At 38.0% G+C, this 18,762-nt stretch overlaps 1 protein-coding gene across 2 annotated transcripts in view; it reads right to left on the reverse strand.

Annotated features, from left to right (window-relative positions):
• Positions 1–18,762, reverse strand: part of RWDD3 (RWD domain containing 3) — a 94,887-nt gene that overhangs the window by 48,091 nt on the left and 28,034 nt on the right. Inside the window, exon 5 of one of the 2 annotated variants that reach the window (XM_082386133.1) lies at positions 236–14,467. The exons of the other annotated variant lie outside the window; for it this stretch is intronic. The gene's annotated coding sequence lies outside the window, so the exon portion shown is untranslated. Of the gene's footprint in view, positions 1–235; positions 14,468–18,762 lie in introns of those variants that run through there. 2 annotated transcript variants of the gene reach the window in all.

An 18,762-nucleotide genomic window follows, 5' to 3' on the forward strand; every position in this document is an offset into this window, starting at 1 on the left:
GGGGGTGGTGGTGTGATGAATTGGGCGATTGGGATTGACATGTATACACTGATGTGTATAAAATGGATGACTAATAAGAACCTGCTGTGTAACAAAATAAAATGAAATTCAAAAATTACAAAAAAATAGTAAAAAAAATTTAATTTACCAGAAAGATATGACTATTTTAAATTCATATTCTCTCATTAAGTAAAGCAAAAATTGACCTAACTAAAAGCACAGTAAGTCCAAGATGATAGTAGGAGACTTTAATAAACTTTTCTCAATTACTCACTGAATAATCATACTAAATGATATATTAATAAACTTCCCTTAATTGACATATATATAATTCTGCCACTAATGTATTAAAGGGACATAAGACATTTACCAAAACTGACTATATGCTGGGCCATAAAACAAGTCCCCAAGTTCCCCAAAATTTCAAAATATTGAAACCATTAATGTATTCTCTGACCCCAGTGTAATTAAGCTAGAAATCAGTAACGAAATAACTAGAACATCCACCAAATATTTGGAAACTGGTTAAAGAAGAAATCAAAATGGAAATTAGAAAATATTTTGAACTAAATAATAATGAAAATATGACCTATCAAAACTTGTGAATACAGGTTCAGCGGTGCTTAGTGGGAAAACTCAATGACAGTGGTTACACTGAGAATGAGGGGAAATGACTGAGAAGCAGAATAGGAGGGGCCTCTTGGGGGCTGGTAATGTTCTAGGTCTTACTGGAAAAGGTGACTACTTGAGTCTTGTCCCTCTGTGAAAAATTCACTAAGCTGTACATTTATGATTTGGGCATTTTTCTACATGCCTGTTATATTGTAAAAAAATTTTACTTAAAAAATAAACAGAAATTATTCCTGGCTCCTCTTTTTCTCACACCTCACATCTAGATCATCAGCATTTCCTGTTGGCTTGAATTCAAAATTAATACAAAATCTGGCCATATCTCACTACCTCCCAGCTGCTAATCTTGTGTAAACCAACAGCATCTCTTTCTTGATTTATTTCAGAGTTTTATATCAGTCTTCCTGCTTCTGCCCTTGCTCCCTATAGTCTATCGTCAATTCAGTCACCACAGTGAACTGTTCAAGCTGAATCAGATCATGTTACTACTCCACAAAATTGTCCAACTGCCTTCTCATTTCATTCACAATAAAAGCCAAATAATTGTCATGACCTTCATCTCTGAATGATCTGGACTACCATCCCCTTACTCCACCTTCTACCCACCCCCACCCTACCCCTGATTCACTCTACTCCAGTCTTAACTGCCTCTTTACTCTTCACAGAACACACCAGGGACATTCCTGCCCCATGACATTTGCACTCGCTGTGTCCTCTGCCTGGATGTTTCTCCCCCTAGATTCACACAGCTCATTCACTCAGGTCTCTGCATAAAAATCACCTTTGTCCCTGACCATTATCATTGCAATTCCCTCCACCAACAACTTCCAATTCCTCTTCACCAAACATGTATCCAGTGTCAACATGAACAGGTACTGGTCTAGTGCCCAGGACAAATTAGTAAACAAAATAGGCAATGATTCCTGCCTTCATGGGACTTACATTCTAGCAGGAGGAGACAATAACAGATTGAATGAGGAGTGTAAGAGAAAGAGGAAGAATGACTTCCAGGGTTTTGATCCAAACAACTAGAAGAACGGAGTTGCCATCTGCTAGGATAAGAGAGACTGAACATACAGCAAGTTCAAAGAGGAAAAAAAAAATCAGTTCCGCATTAGGCATGTTACATCCCCTTTTCTGCTTAATTTTCCTCCATAGCTCTTATCAACATTGACATCCTATACATTTTACATATTTACTTGTTTATTATCTATGTTCACCCACTGGACTGTAACCTCCAAGAGGGCAAAGACTTGTTTATTTTGTTCACCGCTATATCGCAGGTATCTAGAATAAATTTATCTGTTCCATAAGCATTTATGGAGTGCCTTCTAGATGACTGGAACTGTGCTAGGCTAGACCCTATATGTTTTCTACCTGTAAGGAGCTTAGAGTATAATGGGATATATAGACAAATAAACAGTCTGCATACAATAACTCTAGGAATCCAGGACACCATGGGAATGTGCAGGAGGGGTATCACTCATAGACTCTGAAGGGGAATTCGAGAAGCTTCCTGAAAGAAGTGATATTGTAATATTGTAACCAAGAGTCAAGTTATCTACTTGAAAAGGAGAAGAGCATTTCAGGAAGATGGAACAGCATGAGTCAAGCTTGGAGGCCAGAGGGACCATGGACTACCCAGGAAGTTGCAAATTCACCTGGTATCTTAGCTGTACCCTAGAGAACATATCTGCGTAAGATGGGAATTGAAAGAGTTATGTCACCAAAAAACACACTTGGCTGAGCAATAACTCCACCAGAGATCCCAGCCAAGGCCAGCAAACACAGGCACCTGCAGCCAGCAGCAAGAGCAGCGATGGCCACCATCTTCCCCACCCACCAGACAGCTGGGGTGGTGGCAACAGCAGAGGGTTCTGAGATTCACTACCCACCAATAGCACTTGGTCAGGCTTGACCATCAAGACCAAGGGCAAAATGGAGGCCAGTTCCTCTACAGTTCATCCTTGAAGGTAGTGTCTGTGTTCCCAGTTCGCCTGCAGGCAGAAACAGGAAGACGGGACAAAGACTGATTTCATAAAAACAGGTAAACACTCCTGAGGAGTTTGAGGAGGGAAGAAACTGCATAGAAAAGACTGGAATTTCTGTTCGCGGAATGGGAGGCTGGTGTCATGTGTAACTTTGTTTGAACCCACAGAACACAGGGAGAGTCTGGTGACATTCAAGTTCTACGAGAGCGTGCATTCTCTACAGGGGTGATCTCACCCCCAGGGAGGTGAAATTGGTTCTTGGGGTGAAAATATCTTAGATATTATAATGGTTTGTTGCCCTCCAAAGGCTGCAATACATAAACAGATGTGTAGTCTATCTATGGTACTAAAAGTACACCAGAGGATGGGGAGTGGGCACGGGGAAGACCCAGGAGAGTTTTTAAAGTGTCTAAAAAGGCTACTTAGGAAGGTTGGAATTTTTTTTTTTTTTAAGGATAAGAACTGAACTAGAACGAAGCTCTACTTGAGAGATGGAGACCAGGAAGGTTTAAAAGATGTGTTCTTCTGAAATACAAAAGAGTAGGGGGCAGGGATAGAAAGGAGCAAAAAGGAAAGCATTCTGGGTGGTGGAAACAGCATACGCACAGGCTTCGAGTAAAAGGAAAAGGTGAGCTACACAAAATGCAATAGAGTGGCCGAGTAAGATAAGGTCCAGGCAGGCTTTATTGGATTTAGCAATTAGGAGGTCACTGATCATTTAACCTCTTTGCACTTCAGTTTCAATACTTGTTAAATTAAATTGAAAAATAATCTCCAAGGCAACTTACCGCTCTAAAGACTCTCTCACCTGGGCTGGGTCTGTTTACACACAGAGACACACATAAAACATATCCATACACTTCTACATACTCCCAACACACATGTTAATCTATTTCTATAATCTAATTTTCCTGTCTCTCTGCAGCTATATTCGCCTTTGGAGATTAACAGTTCTCTTTGTTTAATTATAACAATCCTTTTAAAAATCAGCTACAAGAGTGTACAGTTCCCTGATAAGCTGAGCTACTGGACAATAAACTGGTCAATATCAGTTCCTATAAACATTCCTAATGCCTTGTAAATACCTTTTATAATGCAATAAACTCTTTAGAATGTGGATACCAGATTTTATTTCATGTAAAAAAAAAAAGATGTTAAAACCCAGATTCATTCAAATGGGCAAAAAGTTATCTCCTTTTGAACTATCATTCGTTCATTAGACAGTTACTAAGTGCCTACTGTGTGTCAAACAGTACCACATGTGCTTGGGAAATTATCAGTGAATAAGACAAACAGTTCACAGTTTCCAGGAGTCTAGGGTAGAAAAGCAGGGGAGTAACTGAGAAGTTGATAATGTTAGCACACCTCAGTCACTGCTAGCATCTGGCCATGTGGGTAACATGTTTGAACCTTAGACCTATTCCTGACAACAGAGTCTGAGGAATAGAAGAAGGATCGACTTACCAGGGGGAAAGATGGCAGCACAGACACAGTCACTCAAAAAGGGGGGTTTTCTTAACCGTCTGGGGGCCATAGACCCCTTCTCAGAATCATGTGTAAAATAAGATTATAAATGAAACCAATTATATTAAAATACAGTTATCAATTTTAAAATTTGTGATATAGTAATATATGTGTGCTTCTTTACTAACACAGTAAATAACCAGATGGAGTGGCTGTCGTAATAATGACTGGTTAACTCTGAAGCAGTGAGGAGCATAAATGACGTGTTGAGGTACTTACAACCTTATAACGTGTTATGAAAATACCTGTGGTTTCTATGGATGACAAAGTCACAGCTACTATTAATAATACTGTGGTCTGTTGCCTATGTTCATAATTGAACAGAATGTTAAATCTCAGTAGAGGTTAATGAAAGTACAGAATTTTTTTACTATCTAAATTCACAGACTCCCCTGAAGCCCATCCAGAAACGCCTTGCAGACTGCAGCCCCCTGTTCTGGAACGTAAAGCTAAATCAGGATTTCTGCTTTCAATCACATGGCTCCACAGTCACTTCTAGAGCTACAGCTCCATCACTGGGATTTCCCAAAGAAGTAGCTCGTCCATTATTTGGAGCACACTGCCATCCCATGGCTCCTCCTGAAGAGTTTAGCGTTAATAACATCCACAACAAAGCAGTCTTTTAGGGCATTAGACCAAACCTGCAAATTAATGCACTGGCTCATCACAATTCATTAATCAAACTCAGACTGGATTTAACAACAGATTATTAAAGATCAAAATTATACCCACAGAAAAAAAAAGGCAGCTCCCAGAGGGTCAAATGTAATGTGAATGGTTTTGCATAAAACCATAAACCTGCTATTAAATTAAAAACAGGAAAAATTATGTCCACTGCTTATCTTCAGTCATTCTTTTTTTTTAAAGGAATGTTACGCTAATTTATTTCTTTGCTGTTCCTGGTTACACGGTAAAAGACTAAAAGGTTAAAATGCAATGGTTCTTTTGATGTTTGGTTGAGCAGCTTACACTAACATCTACTGACTGAGGTAAAGAAATTAATGAAATTACTCCCATAATTCATTACTAATGGAACACTGTCAATGCTTTCAACTGACGGTTCACACAAATCCGCCTCAGACACCGAGACACCTCATGGTGACTGACAGTAGGGATCCCTTCTCCTGATAATGCTCCGCAAAGCAGAACTCAGCTGCCTTGTCCTACAATTTCCTGATCCCTCACCTCTGTGCTCTTGCTTTTCATGAGCAGGTCCGTTCTCTCTGTGAACAAAAGCAGGAAGGGGGAAACAAGGATTTGAATTTTTCTCTCTCTTCAGGGAATTTAGGCAGACCTGCTGGGGATTCCCAAAGACATAAACATTCAGAATGCTCTAATTTGGCAGATCACAGTGCTACAACCAACTGTGCAATGAATTTTTTTTAAAGGTTAATATTTTAGAGCAGCAAACATAGATGAGAGCATAACAATAATAAGAAGGATGGGGAAAATTCATTTAAAGAACTGTATGATTTTGTGACATCTTTTCTCGTTCCCCATTAGGACTGAACCATTAGTTCTTTCTGTTTTTGCAGAAACAGAAGCAAAAATTACTAGCACACATGCTGATTAAGGTAGGTAAGTAACATTTCTGCAAATACAAAATGTTTTATTCAATGTAGGTACCCGTTTGATATTTATAGGGTGTTTTGGTCTTAGTAGTGTCTATTTTAAACTGTAAATTCCTAAAGGGAAGGGACTACGTCTTTGTTGTATATCTGAAGATAGTTAATAACTTCTCTTTGAAGTTATACCAAGATGGTATAGAATGATGTTATGGGTGAGACAAAATATACCAAATGATCATATATGTATAATACATTATTATATGCATATATAAAAGTCCAAAAGAGTCAACATATTCAAAACACTTTATAAATACAGGGAGTGTCTAACGCAGCGACTCAAGTGTGGATTTTGCTTGTGTTGTTGTAGTTAGTTACGTCCTAAGCAGCAAGTACACGGTCCAATTTTGTCATCCCCCTCTCTCAATCCCTGGCAATCTTTTCTGCCAGCTCAAGATCACAATTCATCTTAACACAGCATTACAAACGGCCTCCATCAATCACTCAGTGATCACTTAAAATGAAATCTATTCCCTCTACCCAGGTACAGTACCTGGCACATAGTAAGTACTCTGTAAGTATTTGCTGAAATGAAAAAATGAAACTCCCTCTCCTCTTTCCAAATGAAAACATACTATGTTAGGACTGTTTTTCCAGAATCAATTTAACCACCACTAATTCCCACAAAGTGTTATCATAGAGATTAACTACAAATAAGTGCCTTATAAAAATATTTTTTATTTTTGCAGTGAGCCTCCAATGTCATGCAGATGCTTATTACTCTCTCACGTGGGAAAATGGATACACCTGCAGAGAAAGCGATATTTATTTGAAAACACAATTGTAAAACCCATATCATAGAAACTAGGGACATTGTAGGCCACCAAGATTAACAAAAATGGAGCAGAGTTTAACTTCTGAGTGGAAGCACTTTGGGCAGAAGAGTTCTGCTGAGATACCATACTTCTCTAAGGTGAAATAAGTGGGAAAATTGTAATAATAACTACAGTGTAGAAAGCCTGTGCTCTGGAACAGGCATCTGTTTTGTGGGTGGCATGAAACAACAATCCCATCATGTAGACATTAGCATCACCACTTTACTGAGCAGGAAATTCAAAGCGCTTCAGCAGCTCACCTGAGGTCACGCCAGGGAGTCGCTGAGCCAACGCGAAAAATCATGTCTGACTCCAAAGCCCCTGGGACATGACTATGCTCTGTGCTGCCGCTCTTCTCTCAGACCCTTTCCCTTGTGTGCCCTCCACTAGCACTGCCTCAAACCTAAAAATTAATCATTGAAGAAAAGATCTGAGTCCCACACATATCCTTGTACCAATTCTCCTTAGACAGGCCACAAAATATAAGTGGCAGAATAGCAAAGAAGTTAACAGTGTAGGCCATGGCATTAATGGCTTAGATTAGCTTCCCTGTTCTATACCCTCCTTGCACGGGCAATTTTCTTACCTTCTTTGTGCCTTGGTTTTCTTCTAAATAAAATGGAAGTGGTAATAATGCCAATATTGTGAGGTTATAGTGATAATTAAATGAGTTAATACATGTGAAGTGTTTGGTGCCTGGCACACATAAAGTGCTGAATAAAGTTGGCTGTTATTTTTAGTTCTTTTGGCCGTAATGCAATGGACATTTGGACATTGCATATCCACAGTTCAGCAAGTGAGTTGACCAGCTTTCAAACACCAGGTTTTATTGAGCATCTAATACATTGCAACCTAAACAACAAAACAGCCTGAAAGTCGTTCTCATCCAAGACATTAGGCTGTAAATTCTTTGACATAATGGACAATTTGGCAAGCCCTCCCTAAGTCCCTGTGGTATAACTCTGTGCTCCATCCCACACAGATGAGCAAGTGGTAGTGAAAACAGAATAAGAGGGAATAGTTGTCATAAATTTTGTCTATAAAATCACTAAAGCTTTCAAATTAATCTATTCTTTTAACATTGAGGAAATAGGGACCTCATACTTAACCTTGCAACCCAGATCACCCAGGCAGTAATTACAATTTTGAGATTTGAACCCACAACAGATGTCTGCTATTTCTATAGCTTTAACCTGCCCTTCTAATAAAAGAAGAATTCAAACATCCTCTTTCATTGCTATTATTTCTTAGATACAACTCGTTTTAACACATTATAACTATTTGACTCTTTTAGCCGATTATATAATAATAATAAAAAATATTGATAGCATAGAAATATCTAAATTTTGAGAATAGCTTGAAACGCCACCTTCCATATGGGCTCCAATACGATAAAACTAAGTACCCAAGTATTTTATAGTTTTTATTAGAACTGATGCAATGCTGAATTAAAAATCATGAGTCGTTCAGTGCCCACACCCACATAACCTGAATTAGTCCTTTGAAACATGATATTCATTGAATGAATGTTGAATAAACACTTGCATTCCCTGCCAAGGGGAAACTTTAAAATTACTACAAGCTAGAGGAACCCATGAACTCTGTAGATACTGCTGGCGATCACTCTCTTGGTTCTTTCCTCTTGGTTGGAAAAAGCAAGGGGACTTAGTTTATGGAAGAAGATAATAAGGATACACAGCAATCTAACGTAAACTGAATAAAGTATACATTCATTCTTTTCTGAGGAGCCCAGCTCTTCATATCCTAAGTCACCCACAGGTGAAAATGTCTAAGTGACACTCTGACCACAAGTCAAAAATCCATATGACCACAGGTGAACTGGGCTTGTTGAGCCTTATCCTAAGCTATATTTCATAAAAATACTCTCTCTGGATCAATAAAATGCAAATGCTAAAATTATCTTGTAGTACCATCAAAATAAAAAGAAACTTGAGAATTAAGTTGTCATTCTTCATTAAAATGAGCTTTTTAATTTCTTTACTCTAAATAACTAAAGTAGATATTAATACTATAAACACTTAACTGACTAAAGAAAGATTCTACCCACAGCCCCAGTTAGAGAACACTTAATTTATATATGAGGCAGCTTATAAGTATTTAGCAGTGTGGCTGGGGTTAGCTCTTTGGTCTACTTTTTAAATGATTAAATACTCTCCATCCAAGTGAATAGATGACTTTGGAGTTGCATTTTGCATGCTAAAACCTTCTTTAAACACATAAGCCTTGCTCAAGATTTAAGAGGAAAAAAAAATCTTAGTGACAGTACATTCATTATGTCTTTATTAAAGATGGACTTTTCCATAGGGTTATGTGCAGCTGAAAATGAGGCTCAGTTTAATAATAAAGCAAGCTTTCCTAGTACTACAAAAATTATACAATTTTAATGTTTGATGTGTTCCTTAATTATAGAAAACTCTGCAAAGAATAACATCCTTGAAATTTACTATGCAAATGCTCTTAATTTATAACAAATTGCTCCTTAAAACACAAGTATTAAATCTCTATTAGATTTGTTGAAGTAATGTACTAATATGCATCACTAAGATCTTAAATTTCTAAGTAGCAATGCTGTTTGTTAGATGCAAATAAGGATTTCGTTAATTAAAATACACTATCCCCAGCCTCTCAGCAGATTTCGCTCAGTCTTTATATAGGACAGGTTCATTATCTACCTCAAGTTAATAGAAGTATGACCTACTGTGGTTATTTCCTTTAAAATTTAATTTTAATTACTATTTTGTTAATGGAAATAAAGCACTAAAGAATTGTGAAGATGATCCAAAAGCAATTTTGAAAACTTAATTAAAATAACTCTTGAAATCTTCAAAAGGAATTTAGCACTTAGATGGTTTGATAACTGATGGCCTTACAAATATAGCATTAGATAACCAACTCTATAAAAAAAAAAATCTTTGGATGAAGCATACTTTACAACTGTAGTGCTTCCTTAGTCTGCATCTTGAACTAATGGTCCAACTAAATAGGTATAAACGTAAAACTTGTAATTCAAAATTTTAACATTAGGCAAGGGTTCTTAACAAAGAAATGAAATGAATAACCATTACACGATGCCTTCACAATACATAAACCTTAAATGCATTCAGAGTTTTTGCATAAAACCATCATGGTTTAATCCAGATAATTGCAGATGTGTTCAGTTTGTCTTTTGGTCCTTTGGGACCTGAATATAAAATTAAAAGGCTGGTAAGATGTTGTATAAAATTCAGTAGCAGAGTTTTATTAGGCGGCTTCCTCTCCAATCTAAATTTCAAAGGTTTACACATATATTATTGATCTTATCTGTGAAAATATTGGTTCAGTGAGTAGCCTTTAAACATAACACAATCCATAGATTTTATTGAGATTCACTACTTCTCATGAAAAAGATAAGAATATGAGATGCAGAGTATAACAAAGAGCAAGCTCCAGGCAAGAAACACAGCCTTTGTGATGTTCAAAATATATTTAGCAGCTCTTATATTACAAACCTTGCAATGTTATGGTTCATAATGCAATGTGCATTTTTGTACCAGACTACTTGACTACTTCCAGTAAGTAAAATCCCTGAATTCATTAGCAGTAATGACTTTTTTTCCTTATAGATCTATTTAACGGAAAAGGCATTTTGCCAGACACCACCCCCTACCCTGTCAAAACAAAAAACAAAAAACAAAAAAACAAAAACCAGTATGCCATTCCATTAGCATAAAATCATGGATCTATTCTCTTAAACACTGGAATTCCAACTTCATAAATTAAATAAATTTTATTAAAAATGAAAAATAAACGTATGACTAAAATGATGGGAGAGCAATTAAGTTGAAGTACCACTGAATTTCTCTAATTCTGTATTAACCTGGAAATGTGATTTAGATTCACACCCCCAAAATTTGACCTTACTGATCTAACAAAAGAAATTCTGTAAAAATAGGAGAGTCCATCTTTTGGTTTTGTTTCTTTTTTTTTTTTTAATTCACCACACAGGAATTGCCAATTTATAAGTGAGTTATTTTCTAAGGCTTTATTTACATGTCAGTTTTTTTAAAACTAAGGATGACTATTACCCTAAAAGCAATAAATAGGGATTAGGTTTATCCTAAAAAAATCTATAAAAGCTTAATTTAGCCTTATAGCATAGCTGAAAGACTTAACAATGAAATATAGCAGGAAGCAAAACTGTTTCAATGCTAGTAATTAAAGAAAATGGAAAGTTAAATTGAATAAAAGATAGTTTATTATTCTTAAATGCTCTGATAATAACAGATTTAATTCGAAGAGAAAGCAAATGTAGATGAGACATCTATCAGAATTCTGAAGGCGACTTCTGAGCTTTTTCAAGGTCTTTGGAGGTTGTTGTCATCAATTCTGTCTCAGAGCTTAATTTCATGTGAACACGTAACAACACGTATTACTTGGGCAGTTAAGATAAGTTTAATAACGAGTGACTTTCCCTTCTCTTGTTGCAGGTATTCTTTAATATTAACTTGATTTTCATCAACAACAGTAAGAGTAATTTTTAATTAATAATCAGAATGGAAAAAGAGCAATGATGGAGAAAGATTTTTCTGGAGATAACTAAACATGCATTGGAAGAAAGGAAAGGAGGGAGTAAGGAACAATGAAAAAGTATTGGAGAGAAGGGGTAGGGGGCCAATAAAGAAGCATGGACATTGTAAGAAAATAGTAACTTGAGGTCTGTTGGTTCTTGGAATTTTTTATTTGTTTGGTTGTTTGTGTATATGTGTATGTGTGTATAAAACACATACCCAGAGAAGAAAGACAGGGAGAGAGAACAGTATGATTTCCTGATATCCGTCCTTCCATTTAAGTTAGCTTTTAAAATCTCAATTGTTTCTTTTGAGAGCAAAACATGCCAAAGTGGAGGATGAGTCATATGATCCCTTAAATACAAAATATAGTGGCTTACGTATCTACACTAATAAGCACTGAGCCTTAGAATAATTCAGAATTTTTACATAAAACCACAGCGGTTTAACTATATTGTTACAAAATTTTTTGTTTGTGTTTTGGCTCTCCAGGACCTGTGCAAATTATTGAGCTGATAATGAACTGCATAACATTCAGTACCAGAGCTAATATTAAGCAAGAACCAAAAACAAAAAGACGCAGAGCCCTTAACACACTCACATGCACTGGGACTCTCTAAGAGCGTACAATGCTTCCCGCATGAGTCTGAACTTTCCTCAAGGGGTATCCGTCAGTGTTAGAGTTCTGTGAAACACACTCTGGGTTAGAGTCAGGAATCAGACAAAGATTCGCACCACCGCCACTATTGTTCAATAGTGATTTGGAGGACCTAGCCAATGTAGTAAAACAGGGTAAAGAAATGAGGCATAAATCAGAAAGGAAGATATGGCATTATTATTCTTTGCAAATGATATTGGAAAATCCAAGAGAATCAGCTAAAATCTGTTAAAACAAAAGAGTTCAGAGGAATGGCAAAATACGAAAGCAATAATTTTCACTTATACTAACAACAATCAGTTGGAAAATATAATAGAAAAAATATTCCACTCAAAATAAGAATTTAAAAGGGAGGGGGGAGATCACCCAAAAGAAAAATGGGCAAAGAATGTTAACAAGCAATTAAGAGAAATATGCAAATAGCCAATTAACATGTGAACAGATGTTCAAACTCAATAATAATCAAAAATATATAAATTAAAACAAGATACCATTTTCCCCTTATGAGGACTGAAATGATTAAAAACATGGGTAATACCCTATCTTGACATGAAATGTGGAAGGAAGAGCCACTCTTATACAAGTAGTATTACCCAGAATCCACACAGGAAATAAACAGCACGCTCAAATTAGGAAATTTGAAGAGCATTTAATAAAAGGATTATTCATAAGGGTGTGGGCAGGGTGGAGGGAACCCAAAAGGGATAAGGCAGTCCCCAAGGCTGGAGCAACAAAGTTGAGCAGAGAGGCTCACCTACCAGAACTCTGACCTTGGGTCTAGGGAGGCAGCCATCCCTCAGCAACCCCACAGGGAGGACCAGGAGAAGCAGTACCTCAGCTGAATTCTCCTTCCCTCTCACCTCCTGCCAGGGCCCCACCCTGCAACACTTCCATCAGTCGACCCAACCCTACCAAAAGCCAGAAGCCAAGGGACCCGTACTCCCAGGTCAGCCTCCCAGAGCACACAACAAGGGAGAGAAAGGTAGACTGTGCACTCGAAGGGGCAACAGAAGATATCTAGCATATAAGTGTTCAGAGAAATATAAATTAGTGAAGCCAAACTGGATGATAACTTGACAGCACATATCACACATTTAAATACTCACACATACAACAAAGGAAGCAAGAATCTACAATGAAGAAAAGACAGTCTCTTCAATAAGTGGTGCTGGGAAAACTGGACAGCTATATGTAAAAGAATGAAATTAGAACATTCTCTAACACCATATACAAAAATAAATTCGTAGTGGATTAAAGACCTAAACGTAAGACTGGAAACCATAAAACTGCCAGAGGAAAACATAGAACACTCTTTGACATAAATCATAGCAATATTTTTTTTGGATCTGTCTCCCAAAGCAAAGGAAATAAAAGCAAAAATAAACAAATTGGACCTAATTAAACTTAAAAGCTTTTGCACAGCAAAGGAAAACATCGACAAAACCAACAGACAACCTACTGAATGGGAGAAAATATTTGCAAATAATATGACCGATAAGGGGTTAATATCCAAAATACATAAACAGCTCGTACAACTTAACATCAAAAAAAAAAAAACCTGATTAAAAAATGGGCAGAAGACCTAAATAGACATTTGTCCCAAGAGGACATGCAGATGACCAACAGGCACATAAAAAGACTCAACATTGCTAATCACCAGGGAAATACAAATCAAAACCACAATGAGATATCACCTTACACCTCTCAGAATAGCTATCATCAAAAAGAACACAAATAACAAATTTTGGTGAGGATGTGGAGAAAAGGGAATCCTCGTACTCTTGGTGGGAATGTAAATTGGTGCAGCCACTGTGGAAAACCAGTATGGAGGTTTCTCAAAAAACTAAAAATGGAACCACCACATGACCCAGCAATTCTACTCCTGGGGATATATCCGAAAAAAACAAAAACACTAATGCACCCCAATGTTCATAGTAGCTTTATTTACAATTGCCAAGATAGGGAAGCAACCTAAGTGTTTATCCAACAGATGAATGGATAACGAATATGTGGTATATATATACAATGGAATATTACTCAGCCATTACAAAGAATGAAATTTTGCCATTTGCAACAACATGGATGGACTTGAAGGGTATTATGCTAAGTGAAATAAGTCAGACAGAGAAAGGCAAACACTGTACAGTATCACTTATATGTGGAATCTAAAAAATACAACAAACTAGTGAATATAACAAAAAAGAAACAGACTCACAGACAGAGAGAACAAAACTAGTGGTTACCAGTGGGGGGTGAGGGGGAGCAAGATAGGGGTAGGGGATTAAGAGGTACAAACTGTTACATATAAAATAAGCTACATGGATATATTGTACAACACAGGGAATATACCTAATATTTTATAATACCTAAAAATGAGGTAAAACCTTTAAAAATTGTGATTCACTATATTGTACACCTGTAACATATAATATTGTACATTCACCACACTTCATTTAAAAAATATATATATATATAAATATTCACATATACTATAATATTGGTTTAGTCGTTTAAAAAAGAAAAGAAGTTGGTAAGAAAAATTCAAACTATTAGCTGTGTTTCTCTATGAGGAGGATTGGGAAGAAAGCTCAGGGCTCCAGGGTCAGCCAGGTCTGGGTTTGTATCCCATTGACTTGCTCAGTCAGTGTTCTTTTGACTGCAAAAAACAGAGAGAAAATCAAACTGACCTGAGAAAAAAGTTTTGGTAAAGACTCACACCACCAAACCATGAGGAAGCCTTCAGAAACACCTGGATCCAGAGAATGGAACGTCATCAGGTTCTTTCTTTCTCTTCCCGCCACCTACTGACTGTCCCCTCCCAGAGTCTACCAGCTCTGCTCCTTATAGTTGGTTTCATTCTCTCAGGCCCTCTGTTCCCACAAGTTCAATCCATGGCCACTGGCAATACTAAAAATATATTCTCCAAGCTTCATGGCCAGAGAGAAAAGAGCTTCCTGGTGCTTCAATTGAAACTGTCTCAGGAAATGGCACTGGTCAGACAAGCCTGGATCACATGGCCAACCAAGAATGAATCATCAGGGCTTCCCTGGTGGCGCAGTGGTTGAGAATCCGCCTGCCAATGCAGGGGACACGGGTTTGAGCCCTGGTCCGGGAAGATCCCACATGCCACGGAGCAGCTAAGCCTGTGCGCCACAACTACTGAGCCTGCGCTCTAGAGCCCGTGAGCCACAACTACTGAGCAAGCATTCCGCAACTACTGAAGCCCACACGCCTAGAGCCCATGCTCCACAACGAGGGAAGCCACTGCAATGAGAAGCCCATGCACCGCAATGAAGAGTAGCCCCCACTCCCCGCAACTAGAGAAAGCCCGCGCGCAGCAACGAAGACCCAATGCAGCCAAGAATAAATAAATTAAATAAATAAATTAAAAAAAAAAAAAGAATGAATCATATGGCAAGCCAGGGCAACAGGGCGTGACGACTGGCCCTGTCTGGCACAAATGTCCACTCTGTGGCCAAAGGACAGAAGCATTCTGTTTGGCCCTCACCACAACTACAGGTATCAGATAGAGGAAACACGATCTCCCCAAAAGAGAAATATTCTTCTGGACAATAAAAAGGTAAGTAAACACTACATATATAGTAACCTTGGACAAATTACTTAACATCTCTGAACCTCAGTTTCCTCATATGTATGGATAAAATGAAGGAGGTGATGGTACCTATATCATAGGTTTGTTGTGGGATTAACATTGTGGGTTAATTTTATTCTTATTACTTTATCATTCTCTTTATCTTTGTATTTCCATATTATTTTATTTTTTAAAAGAACATGTAGTACTTTTATTTACGAATAAGAAAGCTATTTCCATTTTGAGAAGAGAGTTCAACAATATAATTAAGGAAAAGCCAACAGGCAAGTTAATCATTAATTATTTAAAATTTGCCTAAGTTTTATATCTACCATTTACAATGTAACTGTCATTAACAGTTACCACATTGTGTGTTTTACATTATCAAGTTTAATTCTCACAATCACTCCATGAAGTAGGTACAATTCCCATTTTAGTGACCAAACTGAAACTCAAAGAAGTAACTTACCCAAGTGTTGGGCTGTACCCCACAGGCCTACAAGGCTTGTACTTGCCCAGCTTCAAGATGGAAGAAAGAATGGGGAGTCAGCGACAGAGACATCAGTGGTTTAAAGGATGGGGGAGCTTACACGTCTGAAGCAAGGTCCTGGAGTGACACCCCATTGTGTGCTGCAGACTGTTGTCAGGATATGGTGGCAGTCTTCAGGGAAGGGGAGGTTACCAGTTATAGGGGGAATTGATGTCAGGTTGGCTCATCAGTTACCAGGGAAACCAGCAGAGGGGCACGCCCCTCACCCCAACTTTGATAAGAACAATCACTCACTGGGGCCTGGGGCAAGTACTCAGGAAGGTCAGTCAGGTGCATAGGGTGTAGGCGCAGCAGGCACTGTTCAGGCAGGGGACGTACAGAAAGCAAGAGGACTGCCATCTTGAGTGGCCTGACCATACACCAAGGACACAGACCAGTAATTAACAGAGCTGCTGTGTAAACTCAGGATTGTCTAAAGGGGTCTGCAAACTACAACCTGTGGGCCAAATCCCACGTGCCACCTGTTTTTCTATGGCCCATGAACTGAGAATGGCTTTTCCACTTTTTAACTGTCGAAACAAATGAAATAAATACTTTGTGACATATGAAAATTAAATGAACTTCAAATTTCAGTGTCCGTAAGTAATGTTTTGATGGAACACAGTCATACCCATTTGTTTTCATCTCTCTATGGCTGCTCTAGTGCTGCAGTAGCAGAAGGAAGTAGCTGGGACAGAGATCACGTGGCCCACAAAGCCTAAAATATTTACTATCTGGTCCTTTATAGAAAAAGCGTGCCAACCCTGGTCGAAATCCAAAATCCACTGTCTTTCAAGTACATCTCACTGCCTCTCCTTGATAGTGCCTAAAAATTATCTGTTGGATGCTGTCATTAGGAATCTCTGGTGGCCCAAACAAGAGAATTTCAGCGCAAGAAAACAGAAGAGCATGAGCAATTCATCTTGGGGGGAATGCAGAGAGATAAAGGAGGCAAAAAAGTGTCTGCAGCCATACCACCCTAAATGCGCCAGTTCTCAAAAGCTAAGCAAGGGGGGCCTCCCTGGTGGCGCAGTGGTTAAGAATCTGCCTGCCAATGCAGGGGACACAGGTTCGATCCCTGGTCCGGGAAGATCCCACACACCACGGAGCAACTAAGCGCATGCGACACAACTACTGAGCCCGCGTGCTGCAACTACCGAAGCCCGCATGCCTAGAGCTCATGCTCCACAACAAGAGAAGCCACCACAATGAGAAGCCTGCACACCACAATGAAGAGTAGCCCCCGCTCGCTGCAAGTAGAGGAAGCCCGTATGCAGGAACAAAGACCCAATGCAGCAATAAATAAATAAGGAACAAAGACCCAATGCAGCCATAAATTAATTAATTAATTAGTTAATTAATTAATTAAAATTAAAAAAAAAAACTAAGCAAGGTCGGGGCCTGTTAGTACTTGGATGGGAGATAAAAACTGCACCAAATGATGACATCTGCTCAGGACAGAGTAGGGGAAGGAAACAAGGTTATCGGTTCCCACATGGAGTGACCATCCACTGACAGCACGCTGTCAAGATCAATGCCTGAACTAAATATCACATATTATTCACAACACCTAGTGGGGTAGGAAACTTTTTATAATAAAAAATTTAGACGTAAACCCTGCACTATTATAAATTTACACCACACAAAAGCAACAAAAATAAAAGGGGTGGGGGTAAGAAGTGATCTATTAAAATTCTTATAATCAAAACTAAAAAACTTTGAATCAGTTTGTAAATATCAGAAGATAGTCTGCTTTTCACTATACATAAAAAATATGGACTTCCAGATTCAAAGCGATCCTAGGGGGTTTTCTAATATATTCCCTGCTTCATTATACCAGTGCTACATTTACACCATCCTTGGAAAATAATTATCTACTATATTCTCAAAAATCTCTTAAGGCTGTACAACCACATGTGTTCACACAATCTTTTCTCATAACCTTTATACATAAGCGATGTTTCTGATATAATCAAAACATCACCATTGAGAATAATTTTTAATCAGAGCGATGGGATAGTAAATCCATGACTTTCTTTTACTTCTTCACTGATCTACCGTGTAGCTTAGATATATATGACTCTTACCCAGGCTCTAAGTTCTTTACTTATGAATCTAAGCTAATATGGAGTATTTAAAGACTTAGGCTTACAAATTTTATGAATTCCCTTACAGTTTCTGACAATAGCTGTCAAGTAAGTACAAGGCATTCTCATCATGGTATCACTAGACTCTATTTCTCAAGGTTAAAAATCTGAGTTCCCCTAAAAGAACTAAGGAGCCACTGAGCCACCAGAGAAGGAGGACTAGACTGAAGACACAATGAGAGGGCTGACCACCACTTGTTAGCTGCATGATCTTAAGCAAATTACTTAATCTCTTAGCCTCCACTTTCTTTACTGTTGAGTGGTTGTGTGTATTAATGTCTTTTAAAGCCCTCTGTACACTACTAAGTGCTGTAAGAAATGTGAGTTTGTATTATTGTCCTAAATAATTGTCCCTAGGATCTCAAAGACTACTGATTTAGAAACACAGTACATTTCATACATAGAGCCAGATCATTTTTAAGCTTCTGAGGACGGCTTAGGGTTAAGAAAGCATAGCATATATTCCATGAGCAGCATTACAGGTAGGAATTAAATAGGAAAAGGTTGATGGTTTGAGAGAAATAGAGAACATTTGGTTCTAACTCACTCATATTTTCTTTGTCTCATTGGGCTTCATAAAGCTACAGTGACGTCTTGATTGGAGATTGCATATTACCTGGCAGGTTAACCTTTCTCTTCTACAGGATTTGGGTTCAAAAGATGATGACAAAACCACCATGTGT

This window comes from Balaenoptera borealis, assembly GCF_965194805.1.
Source record: "Balaenoptera borealis genome assembly, chromosome: 1".
Classification (NCBI taxonomy): Eukaryota; Metazoa; Chordata; class Mammalia; order Artiodactyla; family Balaenopteridae; genus Balaenoptera; species Balaenoptera borealis.